This window comes from Amphiura filiformis, chromosome 1 (genome assembly GCF_039555335.1).
Source record: "Amphiura filiformis chromosome 1, Afil_fr2py, whole genome shotgun sequence".
NCBI classification, from domain to species: domain Eukaryota; kingdom Metazoa; phylum Echinodermata; class Ophiuroidea; order Amphilepidida; family Amphiuridae; genus Amphiura; species Amphiura filiformis.
The window spans coordinates 64,981,928-65,006,102 of NC_092628.1; the positions used below are offsets into that span (position 1 = coordinate 64,981,928).

The 24,175-nt window shown below is 35.1% G+C and overlaps 1 long non-coding RNA gene across 1 annotated transcript in view; it reads right to left on the reverse strand.

The window, feature by feature from the left end:
• The window catches only part of LOC140151059 (uncharacterized), a 525,069-nt gene extending 502,352 nt beyond the window's left edge, over nt 1–22,717 (reverse strand). Inside the window, exon 1 of the long non-coding RNA XR_011858891.1 lies at nt 22,341–22,717. This is a non-coding gene — a long non-coding RNA (uncharacterized lncRNA). The remainder of the gene's footprint in view (nt 1–22,340) is intronic.
• Between the last annotated feature and the right edge of the window lie 1,458 nt (nt 22,718–24,175).

A 24,175-nucleotide genomic window follows, 5' to 3' on the forward strand; every position in this document is an offset into this window, starting at 1 on the left:
CATTGACAACCTTTCTTTGTTCAACATACACCTCATGGTCAGTTTCAAGCCTTGTTTTGCGCCACTTTCGCTCGTGCTTACGACGAATACGGCGAGCAGAGTGAATATCATTGTTATACCACGGTTGTCGTGGTCGAACCTTACGCTTTGATATCTTAACTGGAGCATGTTTATCTAAAGTACATTGAATAACCTTATCATACATATTAACAACATCATTTACATTGTCACATTTGGATAAAGGTTCAAAAGCTACAGTCATATCATCTTGAAATGATACTTGATTCACATTATGAAGTTTACGTGAAGAGATTGTCACTTTCTGAAGTTTTGGTTTCTTTTGATTTATGTTGCACTGAATAATGTTATGATCCGAGAGACGTGGACCAGTTTGACAATTTGTGACAAGATTGTCATCTAAGCGAGAGATAAGGTACCACCGTGTATATGAGTGGGGCCCACGACATGTTGATAAAAACCAACACAGTCCAAGGTTGATAAGAAGTGGGATACATCACTACGGGAGGGGATCTCACAATGGACATTGAAATCACCAACCAACATAGTTTTTCTTCCAAGTGTATTGATGAAATTGCAGAAGCTGTCAAATTCTGTAAGAAATTCAGATGTTTTTAATCCATTTTCTTTTGAGGGATACGGTCTGTAGATTACATAGTAGTAAACGTCTTTGCATATATTTGTGAAACATGCATGCTCAAATGTTTTGTAATCAAGGCCAGTGTCTACCAAATGGAGATTCAAATCTTCTTTGAAGAGGATGCCTATACCTCCACCATAAGTAACACTACCACGGGGTACGCTAATGAAATTGTAACCCGGTAATGTGAGGTCTGCAATGACCACTGGATCTGAAATACATAACCAAGTTTCTGTGATAGCAAGGCAATCAATGTCTTTCTCAAGCACATAATCAGTACACCTAGAAACTTTGTTCCTTATAGATTGAGCATTCAAATGAGCAAAATTGATATTAGACTCAGATGAAGGTAAACCGGTGTTAACAGTCTGTGGTGGTGGTTTAATGCTTTTCCTTTTAGTTCCTTTACTACCCCTATGTGTAGGTGTCTTAGCATTTATGCCAAGTGACAGTACTGTTTTCCAAACGTCTTGGGAAAGTCTACCAGTCCCATCATTGTTAGTCCTTCAAGGAGGACCACGCTCCATTTAGTACGATAGTCCACGCCGTCAGGCGTGGGTCCTTCTAGATTAGACATATCCTGACCTGGAAAGTCGAGGGAAATGTCAAACTGATTAACCACGCCTACTGACAGCTACTAATGATATTCAGCCAATCCGATTGACTAAATATCATCAATAGCTGTCAGTAGGTGTGGCGTGCCTACCTGCTACCAGAACACTAGCTTCCAGCTTGGAATTGACACCAGTATTGCGTAACAAAATTGATTATTAACCCTCTTCAGTTGCATGTGTTAATCCTGTTATAATACTCGGTTTTCTTCTTACCCTCAGTTCACTGACCTGTAGGTTGCACACAATCAATTCCTTTTGTCATCACTACATTTAATATTGTCCTGGTTAACCTCGATTCCTTACTATTTTTGTATAAAGGTTGTGCTTGAAATTATTGATTGCAGTGCAGTCCATTCAATCAAATGTTGTCATAAACCTATTTGATCGTAGTGCATTTGTTATGTGTGTGAGACGAACTGTCTCGGTAGATTGCAATCATGCTTTTGTTGAATGGATTTGAGTATACCGCCATTACGGTATGATACGTCATATGCGCAACCTCTATTAATTGGGATAGTTGGCCTATTCGTTTAACATGTTTAAGATAAATGTAGAATTGGAGGACACACGCTTCATAAAAACTTTGGGTTTCACTCATTTATTTACTTTAATTCCTTTTCTTGAAAAAAAAATAAGTTCAGCAAGTTCTTTCTTTCCTTCTTTCTTTATTTCCTTCTCTCTTTCTTTCTTTCATTATTTAATACGGGCCTATAATATTTCATGTATCATCATTTATGTTTTATTATTAATGTGTGTTCATTAATTATTCATTTATTTATTTTATTTTCGTTGATTGATTTATATATTGCCATTGATCAGGCTTATATAGCTTATATCGAGAAATTATGATTTCTTTCATTTTTGCTTGCTTACTTTTTTGTTTAGAGATTTTTAGATCAAAGACTAATCATATCAGAACCAGAGTATTAATGATTATTGATGCTTAATCAGTCACTAATGAATGAATATCATGCATATGAATTATAAACGAATGCAATTTGTAATTGATTTATAGAATGAATGATTGGTAGATTGGTTGATTGAGAGACTGATTAATTTGAGATTGGTGAAGTTATGAGCGGTCAATAACTATTTGGCTGATTGATTGAGATTGCCAGATCTAACACTATGGACCACAATGGCCTCATCCTAATGACATAGTTCAATAACCTCAATTAAATACTCAATAGTGCAAATTTGACCTCAAGTTTCAGAGTATGAGTTTTGTATCCAAATTTTCAAAGGTCATTCAATGACTATACAAATGTATTGGGGTTAAAGAATTGTGCCCTTATTAATTATAGATGAGCATGTTGTGGATCCTAGTGTAAGACCATGAAGAGACAATTGAGAGACTGATTAAAAATTGAGTGGTTGCTTGACTCGATTACTTGATTGATTGATATTTTAACACCAAGATACGGTACATTAATTGCGAGACTACAATGTAATTTGTTAATAATTGATCGATTGATCGAACGAATGATTATTGATTGATACTTGATGAGTAGTTCAATGATTGACTGACTATTGATTCATCGACATATCAATCTAATAAGTTATTGTGATTCTATTATATTATATTATTATATTGATTGATTGGATGACCATATCAATTAATTGATTAATCAATCAATTCAATAATGATTCTGATTGTTTTCTTGATTGTTTGTTGAATACTTATTGGACGGATCGTTGGTTGAATGAACCAACGATTGAGTGATAAATCAAAGAATCCCTTGAACTTGAAGAACAGTTTGCATCCATTTTTCGAAAATCGGAGCAACTTTTAATTTTTCACCCCTAGCGTGCAAATTGACCTTGGACCTGTTGAACCTCAAAACTAAATATGTCCTACGTGCGCAAAAAATGTTACACTTTTGTGATCCTTAGACCCAGACAAATAATTTGACATGTTTTTAGTGAATTTGGAGCATTTTTGCCCCCCCCCCCTCTATATGACATGAGCATGTAGGGTGTTTGAGGGTCTTTTTTGAGGGTCACGGAGTTCCAATGGTTGACAAAAGTTTTGAATTCAGCATACCCGAATGAAACAAAACAATGTGGTTGCCAGCTTTTACGCGAACTTGCCGCTTGATGCTTAAATAAGCACATTTCCAAAATAGAACCAGACTAATAAAATAACACTGATTTTACAAAATAAATTAATATGATATCACAGTTTAGGCCCACACTGCTGGTCTATCGAAACCCAGCTACTTCAAAAGTGTGAAGTGTTTTGATCCATGCATGGAATGCAATCTCAAAATCAATCGATTGAGATGACTAGCGTACTCGTCCCAGTTACATAACAGATGCGGTTAAATGATGGGCGTGGTTACCAACCATATTTGGAGTTATTACGTTGTCATTAACTGGGTTGGTTCAGGTCACTGCTTATGGTAATTCGATTGCGCTGCTGGGGGTAGAGCACCAATCTATAAGGACCAACGCCTGACGGCGTTGATAATAGTGCTACATATTGCGTTGGTCCTGTATGGACTAATCATTGTAGCTCAAGAGCTCAGCTCTATTGTATCCCATTGTTGTTGAGAGATAACTGATTTGCACATCAATAGCTGGAGGTGTTGAAAACACAATCGTTGATGTGAATCCAATTATCCACACTAGAGTGATCAAGACTGCTATACTTATGGATGCCATGGACCAAAATGAAATAATACTGAAAAATATAAAATCACTTCCCTGCTTTCACAGAGTGTTCAGAATCCTTCCAAAATTGTCCAGTAGCGTCACTGATGTTAGCTTTGAAGATCCCTATACAGCCCAAAATGGTTGATAAGCTAAAAGCTAGCAAGTCAAGTGTATATTGCAGAGAGAGTGTATATCGAGATTATTATGCTCCGATTAGAATATTCTCGCGATAATAGGCCGACTGTTACGATGTTTAGAGGGATATAGGGGTTCCTGCCTTGGTAATATACCTTTATTTCGGTATTATTAACAGTATTTTCATCATAAAAATTGATACATGCACAATATTGTGTTTTCAACATTTATTTCTCTTATCTTTTAACGATTTTTGTCACATCATACAAAAATGTCATTTTCCGTGATCTTCGGACTCTAGTTTAACGGTACATGCATTCAACGTTCCCATGCCTACTTTTTTTTTGTATGTGAGATACAGTCAATGAGACACAATTGTTTGTTTGTTTGCTTATGTGTTTGTTTGTTTATTTGTTTGTTGCAAATATTGCTAAGCACTCAAGTTTGCCAGACAAATACTTTATTTGCATTATCCTTGAGCTGCAACAGGGTTGGTGTACCAACCAGCATATTGGAGACCAGGGTGCATTCATTAACCTGTTGGGTTTAGACTTCTGATGCATTTGGGATATGCAATTTGTTGAGTGCCCCATGGACCCCTTCCTGGACCCGAGCTTTTTGAGGCTAGTTGTATCCCTGATCTGTAAACAAACCATGCTTTAATTTAACTTTCTTTCTAAACATGTTTTGTCCTGAAATGAATTTTATTTTGCCATACTGCAGTTAGGTTGATAAAGATATTTGATCTTAAGGCATTGCCCAATATAATACCCAGACACATTCAATCAATAAGTGCTAAAAATACTGCTAAATACCCTGAGCAGATATGACTGTGACTGACGTGCATGGTGAACAGTCACTATAAAAAATGATATACGAATAGGGATGATTTCTGGGTATGATGCAGTCAGCATGCATTGGTGTTCTTCCTGTTTACTTTTGACTAATATGTTGAAATATGCACTTGCTACAAATATTCTCTACAATTTGACAATTGTGTTGAAATAAAACTGCTATAAATATTTACATACAGGGTGAGTCAAAATGATCTGTACACAACTTTACTAACATTTTCCCTAACATTTTCCATCTATCCATCGTGGATACCCTGACAGAGGGGGATTTAAGGGAAAGGGCCCTGTCAGCAAAATAGCACATGGCTCTTCCAGAGAAGCGATCCAGTGTTTCAAACAAGTAGCGGGGAATGTAAAGTTATAGGCTGTGGCTTTTTTCGAGGAAAGTCCATATGGGGAGCTCTAAGTTCCTAGGAAAATTTAAGAAAAGAAGGAAAAGGTACATATATATGCTTAATGACAAATATGACAATATCATGGCAATCGACCTGCACGCACTTAGTGCTAGTCAATCAATTAATGAAATCAATCAATCGATATGTGGATTTTGTCGCTTGGATTAATGTAAAATCAGATAGGGTTTACTTGAAGTGTTTTCCAAAGCACAACTCTCTTAATGGCACTATCAGTCATGAAAGCATTTGAAACATCAAGCAACAGATAAAGTGAAAGATAACGCCAAATATCAAATATAAAATAACATATTAAGCCGATTGTTGTTGTCCCTTTGTCTTGAAATAAAGCCCCAGCCACTTCAAAATGACCTTTTTTATATACGGCCATGCGTTTGAACTCAACACCCAAAAAGGGTGGTGGCGTCACACATTGTATAAGCCCTTTCGCAATGTCGGAAAATTACAACTGCGCATGCTCAGACATCGTCACACAGTTCTTCGACGTGAGATAAACACAAGGAGGCTGCAGTGCGTAATGGTGGTGAACTTTGCACTTCTTTCAAAAACATATTTTTGTAAAACATTTTTTATTCATTCCTGCATATGTTAATATTTCCTGGGAAATACAAATATTGTGAAGGAATGAAGACCAAACTGTCAGCGAAATTCCAGTACAAAACGTTTTTATGCAAACGTCAAAGTTCACCCCATTGAAAATGTACAGTAACCTCATTGTGTTTATCTCCAATTTTATCGGCAAATATTACCCATAATGCACCATGATCTGGAATTGCGAAGGGGCTTATTGGCAGAATGGCACCCAATCCAATTGACCAAGTCAGGGTGGTGGTGGCAGCGGTGCATGTGGCAGCGGTGCACTCATGTACAAACTCTATGGGTAGTTTGTATTTTAAGTGCACACAATTGTAAATTGTTCATTTAAATACCTTAACTTTCTTTAAAGAAATTGAGAGGACTGGTAGTCACAGGTAAGTCACATGACATACAAATTCGTCCCTATTCTCTACATAGTAAACCGAAATTTTTAAGCGCAATATACTGCTAGAGATTACCATCGTTGTATTTTGAAAAGTATACCCCCTAGGATAGTAAAAGTATATAATTTTGGAAAGCTCTTGGCTCAAGGAATCCAAACATGCACTTGAAATTAGTGTAGGGTGTTACCCTAAGAAAATATTTTTCAAAAGGTACTACACTGATGGGTTGAATTGGTATAAAAATCCACCAGCCATTTTCTGAAATACACATTGGTTTACTATCATAAAGACCTATATCATCAGAAAGCTAATGGTCTGAACTTTTCAAAACTGCATTAAGAATTGATGGAGGGGTACACATGAATGAAAAGCAGTACCCCAAGTAAGCTTCATCCAAAATATAAAATGGACGTGCATTTTTTACATTATTTCTTTTCACATATACCTTAGACTAATTCTGATTCCATTTTTAGATTCTAGATTCCTTGGACCAATAGCTTTCCAAAATGTATACTTTTATTATCATAGGGTGTATAGATTTCAGATATGACAATTTATAGAAAATAGGTGCATCGTGACAGAAAGATCCAGGTTTGACATGACGCAAAGTCGGCGAAGTCAGGACGCATGGCCATACATGTATATGGTTATCCAACAGTTTGCTATTTTCATGATTTTGTTTGCTTGATTAGTATTGCCAGACAATGACCCTGGATAACACAAAAAACATCCAAAGGACGGCTAAAGGTCTGTTAATACTATGCCACAATTGCTTTGCTGTGCATTGCGTTGCCGCATCGTACTGCAGGATACTGCATTGCGGTATCGCAATAAAGTTCAATATATTTTAACCTGGGAATGCGAAGAGTTGCGGTAAGTTGCGGCAAAACGTAATTGGTATATCAGGAATGCAAAGTACCACAATGCAAGTGCAGCCAGAGATAATAGACTATGAGATGAGACTAACAGCCTATACCGATGTTGAGAACAGTCAGTTCGCAAATGTGTTACATGTACTATGATTTTGTAATGATAGGATATTAGGGTTCTGTTCCGAATAAAGGCATGTATAATTTATTAATTTATATCAATTTCTAAAAGTTTAAACTGACATTCAGCACAAAATCCAACTAACCTTGAATTTTCGATGTGTGACACACATCTTCATCAGAAGAAGTCCTAGGATGTTGTGATGGACTTGCCCTTTTGTTGATCATTGGCGACTTTTGGTCGAATGAGGGCGTTGTAGAGAGTTATTAATGGTAACATAGACCACTGAATCACGGTAGTATATAGCCGGGGGGGCACTGGGTTAGCAGGGTTTTTTGAACTCATAAATATTTATAAATCATGCAGGTAGTGGAATGGAAATGCCCCGGGAAATGCTTGAAATTAAGGGAAAGCAAAGTTTTGAACCATTTCTATGTTCATCATAATTATATTAGGCAGTCTGAAGGAACACAATCTGTTTCTGTTCTGGTTTGAAATTGAAAGTTGTATAACAACACGGTTCAAAATTTTTGTTCTGAATTGGAAAATCTCTCTTGGTATTTAATAGCCATATGAGTGAATTTAGCACATGTTATCATCATGGGGTGGACACGTGATGCTTTGTCTTGGTAAAATTATAATAGGCCTAGTCATATGAGTGAATTTAATCGTCATTTTCAAAATTTGTATCGCAATCATCATGGCATTGGACACGTGATGCTCACTCTTGGTATATAAAAGCCATAATTTATGAGTGAATTTAATTGTCAATTTCAATCTTTTGGCAACATGGTTCAAACATTTTGTTCTGAATTGGAAAATCTGTCTTTGTATATAATAACCATATGAGTGATTTTAATTTCAATCCGTTTAGCGCAATCATGATGGGCGTAGACACGTGATGCTCTCTCTGGGTAAAGTTATAATAATAGTCATAATATGAGTGAATTTCATGGTCAATTTATCGCAATCATCATCATGGCCGTAAACGCGTGCTTTCTCTCTTGGTATATAAAAATCATATGAGTGAATTTAATTGTCAAATTCAATTTTTTTTTAGCGCAAGCATCATGACGTGGACACAGGATGCTCTAATTTTGGAAGCCATCCGGGTTTCCATTTGGATAAAACGAATCACAACAAAAAAGAAGTAACTTCAACGCTGTCGTCTATGTCGTCTATGAAAAACAAAACGGCCTCTAAAAATAAATAGATAAATAAATAAATTTTAAAAAAATGAATAAAAAATGGATTTAATTATGTGTTTTTTGACATTTATTACAAGTTCAATCCAAGGTTGTCGGAGTTCAAATAGATTAATAAAGGAGTTGAATTGTTGAATATATTGGATGTCATTTATAGACAGGCATGAATTATACACAAAGTAAAATGGCTTTGCTGGCAGAATTTGCTTCTCTTTTTTCTGTCTTTTAATTCACTGCAGGTCATGTGGTTACTTCGAGACAGGTGGTAGAAGGGAGGACATCTTGCGGGATCTGCAACAGAAAGTCGTAATTACCATGCCTATGACAGTGGATGGAGTATATTTTGAATCGTAACCTGGCTCTATGGGGAGGAACGATCTTTGTTAGAGCACAAGCATGATGGAAACGGTAACTTCTCTAATGGTGAAATTTTATTGTGTATAACAGCTAACTACATTTAGAGCATGTACAGATAACGAAGAATCTTCATCTACATTAGATACAGTGTATCCTTCAAAGAGAGTATTGTTGCACCTTAATATGGCGAGGAGGCGAACCAAAATGCTAGTGGTGAACGGGAAGATTATATATTATACAGTTCTTCATGCGAGTAAAAATAGCATAAGCAAAGCTCTGTATGCTAACAAGTCCATGTCAAAAATGCTTCTACGAATGGAGCTGCAATAAAGGATAGAGGAAGATTATTCCATAGTTTGATGGAAATGCCAACATTTATTTTGTACCACTGATTGGGCTTATATTATTCTTGGGCAATATGTCCATGTCAAATAATACAAGAAACAGATGAAGGAAGCGGTGGATGTCAAAAATGCTTCTACGAATGGAGCTGCAATAAAGGATAGAGGAAGATCATACTATAGCTTGATGGAAATGCCAACATTTATTTTGTACCACTGATTGGGCTTATATTATTCTTGGGCAATATGTCCATGTCAAATAATACAAGAAACAGATGAAGCAAGCGGTTGCAGGAAACTGCAGAATTATCTTGGTGTCATCAATGGATCATTTTAGTGATAAAATGTCATACATTAAATGCTGAAGCGATCTGAAGGCAATTGAAGTAAGTGGATTTATCTCGGGTAGCTAATTAACCAAACTCGTTGCTGCATGAATTATCTTTTAGGTGTCATAGCACATCAGACAACTTGACTTTTGCTAGTTGGAGAAATAACGGCAAACTTTTGCTAGTTGGAGAAAGAACCCCAAATTCTATGGGGTAGAATTCAAATTGAAGTGAAATATTGCTCATCATATCAAACTTTTATAGATGTTCATATTAATAAAACAAAGGAAATTTGTGTATTTGCAGATAGGGTGCGCAGGTGCAGAGTCCGAATAAAACTTATTTACTGGGGAAAAATTATTCATCAAGTAAATTATTGCAAATTGGCAATGCTTTCAATCAAATTACCTTTTACACTATACTTTTTGTCACCTAACTATTCTCCGACACAGGTTGGGGTAGTCTGTTAACATAGGCAGAAGGAAATGCATATAATATATTACCTATTGTTAATGGCTAGTCGAGCGGTTATTACCAAATTTTTCTGTATCTATCAAACAAAGACTGGATCTTTATTATCATCAAGTTAAGCATGTGTGTGATTAAATGTTGTAATAATTGTATCTATCAAACAAAGAGAATAATTTGTCATTAATTGAATTACAGTTTCATCTATTATGGCATACTTATAATTTCACCGCCTCGTAAGTTTCGCTTATAGACTGTAGGTAGTTACTATCAGAGGCATAAGGATATGCATATAACATATTACATATAGTTAATGGCTACATTGAGTAGAGGATTATTATGAAATTATCAAAACAAATTCATGGTAAATGATTTCTTATTCGTATCTATCAAACGAAGTCCAGAACTCTTGTACATTAGTATTATGTTTTCATGGTTTTAGTATATTAAGGTGTGTATATGAGTTCTATCATGCGTATTTTTTATGTATACTATTTTGTTCAGCATGTAGGCCCTATTTTTTTTATTTTTTTATTTTAGTGGGTGTATTTTAAGATTCTGTGCAGCGCCGCGCTTTGAGGATGTTTTTTACATCGTGGGGCGCTTTATAAATCCATGTATTATTATTAAATTGCAGTTAAATTAAGCACCTTTTGTCCTAGTAGATATTCACTGATAGACCAGGGGTAGTCATTTAAAGAAGCAAAAAGAATTTCATATAACATAATCAATGTACATTGCTATAAGAGGTTATCAAGTTTGGTAAAACAAATGGTTTTCTTTTTGTACCTATCAAACAAAGAACAAAACTTCATTATTATTAACTTTGGTAAATCAAAGTTATGATTTTAAACGTACTGTAGGACAGATTCGTTCACCATGTATGGCAAATTGACCTTATAGTTTCATTGATCGGTAAATTGGTCACTAAAACATTTGTCCTAGTTGGTATGTACAAATAGGCTATGTGTAGTCCGAAACAGACGGAAATTCATAGATTATAGTAATGTTTTCGGTATGTCAGTGTTTTAAATAGGTTATCACCTAGTTGTTACTCCTGAAGCAGAAGGAAATTCACAATTTTTACAATGGTAACTCGTTAATAAGTAATAGTAGGCCTATTAAGCTACTAAAACACTCATTCATGATAATTGACAGTGGTCAAAAGATGAGAAGTAGACACTCACTCGACAGTAGCATAATTATCTCATCTCACATGTTCAGAAGGAAGGAAATTCAAATAATTCAAAACAATCCTTGTGACGTTATAATAGTCAGTGGGTTTTGTTGTTTTCTTTTCGCGGTTTTCTCGTACGTGGATGTACCAGATGGCCAAAACAAAGCATTGGCAGGCATTCTTTTCCACTAGTACTGCATAAGAATGCTCACTAGGTAGGACTGTTGATCCAATCAGTGAAGTTAAATCCTAAACTTTTAGCACCAACATTCGTCACCACCAACAATGGCAGGTTTATAAGTTGGGACAAACTATTTTAAGAACACTATAAGGGAGATCATAAACAAGGAAGGGAAAGACAGCCAAGAGCTCGCCTTATTTGTAAAGCATAAAAATCTCGAGGGGGGGGGGGGGTTTGGCAATTTCCTTGCATGTGATGACAAGGAACTTGGGTGGCAGTTTTTGGATCATTTTAATAAAATGATCGATTTAATGTACAGAATTATACATGTACTACATTAATAAATTCGATTTAGTAGTTCCAATATCCGGAGGTATCTACCTACTGGGTATTTGGCATGGGTATATTTACCGATGTCCACTATGTAATCTGAATATGAATATAATAGGAAAATGAGAAAGGTATCAGCCATTTAATTTCTTTTGACGCGCTAGATGACTGCCTAGCGAATTCATGTAAGTCCGCGGCATTTTATATTCTCTCCATTGGTATTATGGAGCTTTTTATTTCCTCCTCCGAGGAGATGATCGTGTAGAGGATTGCCTAGCGAAATATTTGTCCATTGGTATATGGAGCTTTTCCTCCTCGATAAGGAGTTGATCGCTAGATGAGTGCCTAGCAAAATAGTTCCCAGTGTGTTAAGGGGAACTCTTGGGTTATAGGCGCAACAAGCTTCCCAGTAATTGTTGGGAGGCTCGGTCGGTATTTACTCCGTTCGAAAAAGTTGTCCAGAAATCATTATTATTTGGCTGATTCCAGGGAATTTTCTAAAAACATTGCTTGAATAAATTATGCGTTCTTTCTGAATGGCTGACCAGAGGCCCAAATTTTGGTGTTAGTGTTTTCGTCATTTCAGTGTCTGGGGATAATGCAGTTTAATTTGTACATATCAAATGAAACAAAAAATTATCCCTGCAGCTGAAATGGGATCGCCCTCGTGAGGTCACAATTGGGTGCCTTGTTTGGTATCAGGAGGGCCAATCACGGGCATCCTTGCTTGGAGCCGTCGGTGGCCATTTTGTTGGCTAAGGCCATTCTCTGTCAGTTTTTCAGCAAGAACGGACGCAGAAATTTTTATCCACCCACCACTCCCCATATGTAATATTTGATATCTGTTTAAAATTGATTTCAAGAGTTTGATAGTGGGTCATAAAATTTGAGTCTCGCAGTAGTGAGACAAGTACATATAAAGTGTCGGTCTTCAAATTAAAAGGTAATTAGGAATGAGATGAAATACGAAGGAGAAATGTAAATATATTCGATTGAGAGTTCCCCGAATTTGAATAATATTCTAATTACATTGAGGTTTGTTGAGTTACATAGTAGTACGACTATTGTATACGGGTGTGAGAGTGTGCGTGAGTATATCACTTTAGGTTCAGTTTCTATCTCAGCACTCAGCAACACATTCTATTCTGTTGCGCAGTTGTATTTTTTTTAAATTATATTTTGTATAATGTGTTCACTCTAATGTGTCTTCAGAAGCATTAACAAAATCGATACAATTGGTACCACTTCAGTCTTAGGTGGTAATACCCTTCAGTCTTAGGTCGAGTAATTTTAATTATAGCAGGACGGGAGGAATTAACACCAGGTTGGCATGGGATAGCTAGACAGGGGCCAAGTACTATGCCCTCAGATTTTCTTGTTCATCAAAGTATAAATAAAAAATGAAATATTGGGTTCAAGTTTTTATGAGGTTGCGCAGCCGGCTGGTTATCGCGTTAATTTCTGTTAAAGGCTGCCTTTTGTGTTAGACATGGTATCCTAGTTATGTATTCGAAAAAAAATTCATAAATGTGCAGAGCATGGCACTGTGTTTGCTTGGCGTTGGCAGCGAAAAATAACGGGTTTTGCAATTAACTCCTTCAACATGTTCAAATCGGGTTAATGGTCCACTGTGGTGAAGAGGCCTCAACCGTAAAATTCAGAGGCTCTTCAAATAATCATAAGTGTGGATCTTGCGGTATTTACTAGCAAAGGAAATGAGGGGATCAGAAATAGCTTATTCCATGGTACAGGGTACGGATGTTAACAAGTAGTCCTTGTGGCAGTTTTTGGATCATTTTTCTAAAATGATCGATTTAATGTACAGAATTATACATGTACTACATTAATTAATTCGATTTAGTAGTTCCAATATCCGGAGGTATCTACCTACTGAGTATTTGGCATGGGTATATTTACCGATGTCCACTATGTAATCTGAATATGAATATAATAGGAAAATGAGAAAGGTATCAGCCATTTAATTTCTTTTGACGCGCTAGATGACTGCCTAGCGAATTCATGTAAGTCCGCGGCATTTTATATTCTCTCCATTGGTATTATGGAGCTTTTTATTTCCTCCTCCGAGGAGATGATCGTGTAGAGGATTGCCTAGCGAAATATTTGTCCATTGGTATATGGAGCTTTTCCTCCTCGATAAGGAGTTGATCGCTAGATGAGTGCCTAGCAAAATAGTTCCCAGTGTGTTAAGGGGAACTCTTGGGTTATAGGCGCAACAAGCTTCCCAGTAATTGTTGGGAGGCTCGGTCGGGTATTTACTCCGTTCGAAAAAGTTGTCCAGAAATCATTATTATTTGGCTGATTCCAGGGAATTTTCTAAAAACATTGCTTGAATAAATTATGCGTTCTTTCTGAATGGCTGACCGAAGAAAATGATAGCTCCCTAAATTGATTGGAGTTTGCATGTCCCTGGTATACACATTCATTCATTTATTCATTCATTCATTCATTCATTCATTCATTCATTCATTCATTCATTCATTCATTCATTCATTCATTCATTCTTCTTTATTTCATTCAAATAATAAATATATAAACACAACAACAAAACACATGAGGTTCTCGGAAGGCCGGATGGCCTGCATTAAGAACCCCCGTCATAACCTAAAAAAGTTTCAAAATAACAACAACAACAACAAAATATACCACAAAATGTCAATACACCCCCCCTCTCATTTACCCTGACAAAAACCAAAAAAAGCCTGTAGTCTGTTGGCTTATGTAGATAAAGCAAATTTTTGGGTAGATTTTTGGCACACATCCAGAAACATCACTGATTAAGAAAAAAAGTGAGTGCCAGTTTTTCCATCTAGAGCCTCCACCTTGAACCTCAAAATGGCCGCCAAATATAAGAGAATAAATCGGACTATCGTAAAATCATCAAAATTCAGATTTTGGTACCTTTGTCGTTGTCATAGATGTGCTAACATAGCCTGCGAGTGGTTCAGCCGAAAGCCATGTATTTTACACGAATCTGTAATTAAGATACTGACCATGCTGACAGTATCTCAATTTAATAGCTACAAGTATTTGAATGGGCTTCAACTTCGTCAGTACTGATGTTTTCTTCGTTTTTTGCCAAATTTGTCATTTCAAAAATACCAAATGACAATTTGAATGACTTATCCTTCACTTTTAAGCAATTTATAAACCATTTTAATTTTTTTCACACTTGCGCTGGGATCACTGAATGGGTCTTTAATGGAAAGCGATAATTATGCAGATTTATGATTAATGGCTGATTATTAACATTAGTGAAATCGTCACTTAATCATTTTCCTCTTCTTCAAATCAGATGATTATTTGATGGAAAGCAAAGCGATAATGCATATTATTTAAATTAATCATTTGCCTAATCTTAGATAGATTATTTTCCTCTCTTTGAAATGAGATAGACCACAATAATTAGTTGCATTATTAATTAAATTACTACGATGTTGCTTTGCATCTCTATCATTCTTTTATTTAATATGCTGAATATATTTTACTAAGTTAATCCAAACATCATTCAACATGTTCAATATATAGGCCTACTGTAATTGCATCTTCGGGTTTCGCGCTGTCGGTGTATAGCAGGCAGGGTTTAAACTATGGTATGGTACCGAGTTCGGTGACGAGAAAATGTGGTAGGGTGCTCTAAAATTTAGCCTATAACTGAATTTATAAAAATAAAACGAAATTGAAGCGACCTCATCAAAGATGATTGACAGTATCATTGGTGTCGCTTTTCTGAGACTTTTTAAAATTTTGAATAATATATAACATTTAGCATTTTGGGTGTATTTTGTACGTAGCGAAAATATCATGGAACAAACCTGAACAAACGAAGTGAAATACTTAAAATGTGTATGTAATTGTCTCCCGGAGAATCTTTTTACTCTTCAAGCTGTCTCAGTCGTTTATTTTTAAATTTTCTGGTCACAGTTACCGCGACTGTTGCTACCGCGTGACTCTAATGAGTCAAATATGTTTTGAATTTTGAGAATATAATAATTGACATTGAAAGTCAGGTAATAAATGTACGCACTTTAACAACTATTAATAGATTACCATGCCAACCAAGGAAAAAGAGTCTTAAAAGGAAAAAAGGACTTTGAAGATATTTGCTAAAATACAATTGTCATCGACAGTCATAAAATGGAAATCCGGGGGTGGGGCACTTGTACACTTGTGCTCGTGTACAAAAGCAAATAAAAGGGTTGTTTTTCAGCATTGGGCAAATACAGCGCTGTAGCTGTTTAGGGTGTCAAAAACGCCAAAAATCAGGAAAAAGGGTATACTTTTCCAAGCAAAATGCTTGCTTAGGGTACCAAAGTTTAATGGCAAAATAGAAAAGGGTGAAATAGGCTATGTTTAGCTTCTATCAGAACACATCGTAGGGTAAAATATCTGAAATATTAAGAAACGTCAAACTACTAATATTAAACAAGAACCTGAACATGAATTTTTACTTTCTTAGTGAAAATGGCAAAATACTTGTTTAGGATATGTTTTGCATGCGTTGAGTAATACTCGTTTAGACAAGCGGCTAGGGACGCAGGGGTAACCTTGTCAATCAAATACTTATCTATTGTGTTCAATACTTAATCCGATAAGTGATCGATATATGTATTGATAAAAGTAGGATCATGGAATTAAGCTACGGCGGCGCACTTTAATACTTTACGAGGTGATTCAGCTATACCTGGATTCAGCACTCAACAATTTATTCTTTATGAATATGATATATAAAAAAAACGATATTAAAAATATAAACAAAATAATGATAATATTATAAGAATATAAGGTATATAAGATTTTTTTATTAAAGAAATTAAAACATTTTTTTTATCATTATCATAGGCCTAAATTTGGTTAAAACTAAGCACTTTAATAATTCTCAAATTGTTAATACAAATAAGAATGCGTCTTTTGAGTATAGGCCTAATACATATTTATTAGTATTATAGTTTTGCAATATTATTTTTGTTATTATTTATATATTGTGTTAATCAATTTTGAATTAGGCCTATGTTGAATTATCCCAGGGGGGGGGGGGGGGAGGGGGCAAGTAATATTTTGGCTGCTTGAAAGGTCGGGGCAAGCGATTTTTGGCACATACTTACGGGCTTGCTCTACCAGTGGGCAATTTTAATTCTGAAGTCAACATGGTCAACATGACGTTGTATTTTGGTTTAGTGGTTGTAGCGACGTAAATACAACTAAATCATAACGAAATTGCATATAGTCATTCTTAATTGTTCCTCATTTGCAATTTTGATTTTTTCAGTAATAAACCCATAATTGATCAAAATTGCAGCCGCATTCTTCATTAACTTTTGAAATACATCTCTTTTGATGTTATACTTCATTGTATAAGAAACACATCCAATGTGGGAGTGAACTATTTATTGGTTTATTACCCAATAGTGTCAAAATTGCAAACAAGTAACATGGACAAATTACTTAGGCATGATTTTGTTATGAGGTTGACGATTGGTCATATATATTTTAGTTGTCCAAATAACCAACCAAAATACAACATTATTATGACGTTTGTTTTCTGACGGTAAGCATGGCTCTTATGAGAAGATTGATTTTTCAATTTTCAATCTTTTTAAGTGTGTGGTGAGTGCACAATGAAAAAAACAGATTGAATATTCAATCTTTTTCCCGATTGTGTATACTCACCACCAGGTTAGGCGCGTGTACAGAACTTCAGCAACCAGGCGCCAATTTCTTGGTGAACTAAGAAAGGATCATGAAACGTGTAAATATAACATAAATTATTGTAGTTTAAATGGAATAAATTCGCGCAAAGCGCGCCTAAATTAGCTTTTGAAATGATCAAATATGAGATTAATTTCGTCAAAATCACATGCAATTTTCTCCTCTCTTTTTGATAGGGCCGTTAAAAGGGCTCTATATACTGCACAGACTTTATACGCCTATAGGTTAACTTTTCTGCTCGTTTAATACGCCCGGATATGCAAATTAAAAAAAAAAAAAAATGGCATGCACTCTAAATAATATTTTACTCAAGTCTCTTAATAGAGCTCGAACAAGACTACTAATTATGACAAAGATTAAAGATATATTAGATGATAACGGTTCAATTTATTCATACGAAAAGCTTTGTAAAAAATATGGACGATGTATTGATTTTGTAACATATTATGGTGTTATAAATAGTTTACCAAGGGAATGAAAATTAGAAATAAAGAAACTTTCTGAAACAGATATTAGAACACTTAAAAGTATTGAAATAACATTTCGTTAAAAGTAAAGAAGTTTTAAACAACTCGTGATGTATCTAAACAATTTTAAATTGTGACATGTTAAAACATGTCACAATCCACAAAACCAGTAGAACAGAATTATTATGATCGTTTGTTTGATCAGCTGGGTAATCTATAAAATTGGGAATACATTTGGACATTACCTTTTCAAATCACCACTAAAGAAAGAATGAGATTTTTTTCAATATAAAATCCTTCATCGAATTATTCCAAGTAATAAATATTTAAAGCTTATTAATCTGAAAGAGAACGAAAAGTGTCCTTTATGTCAAAATAAAGAAACAATAACCGTTCTGGGAATGCCATCAAATTAACTCTTTTTGGAAGGAGATAGAGACATGGTTAAATGGAAAGATACAGACTCAAAAATATAATTTTGGGACTGGAAGGACATTCAAGGTTCAAAGTGCTGAATTATATTATTCTGAGTGCTAAATATTACTTATCTAGGAACAGGTATTCAAATAAGAAACCATACTCGCCACGTTTTCACATTTTTAAGTAAAAAAATTGAAGAAGAAAAAGCATGTTTTCAGAAAATAAATAAATTGAATATCTTTCGTATAAAATGGGAAGGTTTTGTGTAAGAAAATGTAACAACAATGTAATTATATATAAATATAACATATTATTGTCTTTCTCGTGTGCCCAAGGACAAACAAAGTATTAAACGAATTAAAAAATATGCATAATATTGTACTAGTCATACATTATAATGTAAGAGGTGCTTTTGTATTTGTGTTGTGAATGTTGCTTTTATTTTTCTATCTTTTTTTCTCAAATTATTTGTCTTTTGTTCTGTTTAATATAAAAGCAAAATGAATCAGTAAAAAAAATTAAAAATGGTTCAATTAAAAGAAAGGTCATGTTCTCAAAGAAAAAAAAAAGGAAAAAGGTCTGTCTCAGAAAATAACGACAAATATCCAGATATTATGTATTTCAAATATACAAAATGTATAAACGATGAAAATCATTCTATCTTACAGATGTTTATGCATTGTGCGTAAAGTGGATTGAAGGTTTCATCAAGTTTTCCCGTGTGAAATTTCACACTGAAGACCGACCAAACAACGATACTCCTCATTAAGTTCGTGGTAATTATATTTGAGTAGATCATCTTATTCATACGGCCTTTTAAACGCAATAATTACTATTGTGACTACACATGAGATTTTGCTTTGGTATGGCTTCTTTCAATCAGGACCCAAACGTTTGTCCACCCAGACCGACCGGTTAAACAAATAATTCACAAAACAATATCGAGAGCCAGTCAAACACAGTTTATCCGTTAAATACCACATAGAAAACATAAACTAATTAAAAAACGAATTAAAATTAGTAAACATTATGTCGATTTTTATTAATTGGTGCATAGTTATTCCTGCTAAACTATTTAAAAATTGGTTTAAAGGGGATTTCGTGATCCTTATAGCATCCTCTTTTATATCATTTGTCAGTAGATATCCAAGAAAAAAGCTTATTCCCAAAATTTCAGTTGCTTCCGATTTTGCGTTTGTGAGTTATGCATGATTACGGTATGTGTATTACACTGTTCCATAGACAATGTATTGTAATTTTGTTCAGGTACACAAGAACAAAAGTAATTCAAATTTCACGATATCTTTGCAAAACGAATTATTCTGCAAGACAGTTTTATACATAAACATTATGTAGCCAGAGGTTTCAGTGATATAAAAATCTCAACTTTTTTGAGAAAAGTGGGGGATGATTCTGTGGATCACGAAATGCCCTTTAATATCTCCTACTATTTTGGTGAACTAATTAAAATTAGTTTAGCCACTTAATAGTAAAGCTGGTTGAACTAATTGCTCTACTAATTTTGTGCAGGCTCTACTAATTGATAAACGAGTCAACTTAATTATGTCTATTTCTACTAACTTTTGTTAGTTTTGCTGTGTAAACTAATTTAGTACGAGTATCTGGTTCTTTAGTTGTAGCCTACCAACTTCAGAAAAATCGTTCACTTGGTTGTACTAACATGCTTTACAATGATACTACGTGCAGTACTAATGCACACATTATAAACCTAGGGAGCCATGCCATTTTTTATTTCCTGTATTTGGGACTGGTGGGAGAAATAAACACACGGCCATGACGACAGAGATGTAGGCCACGAAAAAACTCACGTGAAATGCATGAAAATGCCGCGAAAAAGAACCAAACCAAAACAAACCCAGGAAATTTCAAAGATAAAGATAATAACACTGAATAGCAAAGATAATAACCACCTGCCCACTGCTCTTAATCAACTTCTGTTCATGCAATCAAATCACACATCATGGAAGTTATTTAAAATTAAAATACATGGAGATGATCAGAGGGTCAAGTTCAAAATTACTCAGAGCTGTTCAAACTCACACCATCGTGATCCACTGGTAATAAGGATTCAGAAAAAGTATACTTTGGTCTATCTATTATGTACGGTTCTGGAGTTATTGGCAAAAGAGTAACATTGAGACGAGACAGGTCCATTTTTCCCCCGCTGGGGGCGAAAATAAAATTTGCTCTGATTTTAATGACACTGATCTCAAATTATTTGTCTTGTTGCAAGAAATTAAAAAAAGGATAGTTTTAACTATCTTGGGTGCTCTCTTATCCAGGTAACGCAACAATTGTTCAAGGTCAAATTGATTCAATAAAGAACTCAATGTGACTCAATAGGTATTGTCGATTTTGATGTGTTGCTGATGTAACGAAACATCCTACATAGCATAAATTAATATTTTCCGATTTATTATGGAAAGCCCAATAATTTGGGACCATGTTCAACAATATCCGAGCATTTTTTTTTTTTTTTTCCATGTGGTGCCAAAATGTGACCGTCCACCACAAACCGCTCGTAAAGTCGGCAAATTGTATTCTGAGCTACAGCGCAAAATGTGCATAAAGGTTGTATTCATATGTACCTCAAGTTGGTGTGACATGTTTCTCATTTTGTTAGTGCCAATCAAACACATTTTAAACCAATTATTAATCCTATTGTTGAAGAGGATAATACGCTTCTATCTATGTATAGAATTCTTAAATAGCTCTAGTCTATGTTTGCTTTGGCTAAATCCTGTTGAAGTGGTGGGCTTTATCAGTTTATTGCTGAACCTCGTTGACTTGGGATGATTTGAAGTGGTTATGACTGTTTGATATTTATTGCCAGCAATGTGGAAAAATAAACATATGAGCACTGAAATAAGGTAATATTTCAAAGCTTATGCTATATATTTTCTAAACAGAACATAAAACAAAATTGACCGTAGGCTGACTTTACGAGCGTTTCGTGGTGGACGGTCACAAATTGGACCTATGACGTCACAATGTTACCTTATTTCTCATAACTCCATAACCGTACGCCGTAGATTGGTCAAACTATACTTTTTTCTGAATCCTTATGGATTAGTGGAACACATTGCTTGTGTTTTTAATCAAGTCCGAGCAATTTTGAACTTGACCTCTGTGTAAAAGTTCAACTAGCTTTTCCCAGGTGCTGTTGAAATGCCTCCATAGCCTATTCGCTGTCGTAGTACACGTTAGTAACCATTGGTTACTGCTCCAAGCCTGGGCTCATACACCTGTTCCGAATTTTGATATGCCATAGGCTTTGTGTTGTGATCATTTCGATCAGTGGTTTTTAACAAAGAATGCGTGATCCAGTTGACCTAGCAACGGTCATATATAACGTGCACTACGACAGCGAATAATGATAAGCGCTATAAGTACTCTATCTCTGCCAAATATAGCAAATATAACCTGATTTGCACGATTGTTATGGAATTTATTGGACTAATGGTCAATAGGCTGCAATCAAGGTTGACCATTATTGTCGGATTTGGGCAGTAACGAGGCATTCTAGACAGTGGAAACTATTCCTAATTTTGACTTTATTTTACATGACTAACAATCTGTGACACCCCGGCTTTTTGCTTAACTCAAGAACGGTATGTCGTCACCCTGTTCCGATAATTGCCATTATTTGTAGTTTAAATGGAATAAAGTCATTTTTGTAATTTGAGAACAAAGTACAAAATATGGTTCAAGCATGCATTTATTCATAAATCTTTGCATCTGAGCAAATGATAGTGAAACAAATTAAAGGGAAGGATCAAAAGTAATTAGGCCGATTTATAACTGATGCATGCTTGAACCATATTTTGTACTTTGTTCTCAAATTTACCAAAAATGATTTGGCATTTATCGTAGCAGGGTGACGATATCACAGATAGGTCAAGCTATACTTTCTAATTTCTTGAGATGCGGGGAATACTTTGTTATGTTTTAACCAAATTCGAGTAAAATTCGAGTGATTGACATTACTTTCATGCCCGGTACCAAATTCATGGCAAACCCACCTAGGTTTCATTATCATTGAGGTATAGGACTTTTTATTTTTTCGGAGAAGAGCAGGTAGGGCAACTACTTGATTATATTTCTACATGTTCATACTACATACTCTGAAAATTTTAGAAAATTCGCACGAGTCCGTTTTTAAAAAATCACATTTTTGTTCATAAAATGGGGGTTATAGCGCCCTCAACGGGCACTCTCTCCATAGGGCTACATGTAAAGACCAGTTATAGACAAATGGCCCTAAAATAAAACGGACTCATGCGAATTTCCTCAAATTTTGCATATGATGTAGATTTAACATCTGGAATGTAATGCAAGTGATGTCGTTGCTGCTCTTCTAAATTCATTTTTAAAATGTCTGCCCCAGACCAAGGTGAACAAGCAGAAAAGGATAGAACAGGACCCTCACTAACTGAAAAACCATGTTGAAGGAAATCCCTTAGGGAGAGGGGGATCTAGGGGGGGGGGGGGGGGTAACTGTCTAGATCAACCGTGGGCGGTCTCACACATCACATCAAATGCTACTACAAGTGGATGTCTAACTACTTACAAATTTACAAATACTTACAAAGACTATGAATGCGCTACAGAAGTAGTGATGTACGGATTAATTACCATAGTAATAGGTAAACACAATTTTGAATGTATTGCCCTGCACTAGACGTACGCAGTAACCGCATTGATCTATACTGCTGCATCGCACCATTGATTATCAAAGAATCCATGTACGTTTCACTCGCCTTTCTACGATTAGTGTCTTCGAAAAGAGCGGTATTATATTCAAGTTATCATTGCACACATACACAGACATGACAGGTGATGACTGATGAGTGCAACATACTTATAGTGTAAGGCAATACTTTCAAATATGTTTTCACCTATTTCTATGGTAATTGATCCTGTTACATCACTGCTTCTTCGGTGAATAGGTGCGACATGATTTACCCTCCTTTGTTACATCTTCTCTGTTTGTACACAGGACGTTAAAATACTAATCAATTCAACAAAAGTTCATGAAATATCACGTTTATTGACACATTATATCATTTGTTACATTTTCATACACTTGTTACATTTTCGCAAATAAGACTAAAATATTTTTATTGTAATTACAGCTCAACTTACCGTACTTTGCCTAACCAGACAGTCCATGCCAAAATTGTTACTACACCTTTACATTTCATCGAATCTCTTTTTGATGTCTGTCATTTTGAACATCATACTTGAAAGATGTATGCTATGTAGAAACTTTATTTTGCAATTTCATAATTTGCATCTTATTAGCATATTTGCAAGAAAAAACATGAAAATCAATAAATACCTATATTTTTCACAATTTCAATATTTTATTAGAAATTAAGCATGTAGGCCGTTTGTTATGACTTGATGAATGAAACTGTGAGACAGATTTTGATATTTTTGCTTATTTTTCCTTTTTTTGCCCCAAAATCACAATTTTTGGATGACCTATATTTTCTTTGAATATTTATCAAATTTCTTAATTTAGGTATAATACAGTGCAGAAAAGATGTCAAAAAAATCTGTTAAAACAGATTTCCAATAAATTGTTCCATTTTCCATTTTGGGTTAAATACTCAATTTTCATGCGCGGGATATTTGAAACATAGAATGAAAACATGTCCATTGCACTTTTTCCTCGAGATGTACTATAATATCAAGGTTACGGATATATTATAATCCCTTCTTATCTTCACTGATCCATCAGATACCTATTGTTATGAATGATCAATGAAAAGGTTCAGAACTGGGCTACTAATGGTCTTGTCAAGTATCTATAGTTATTTTCATGACTGTGTCAACTCAAAAATCATG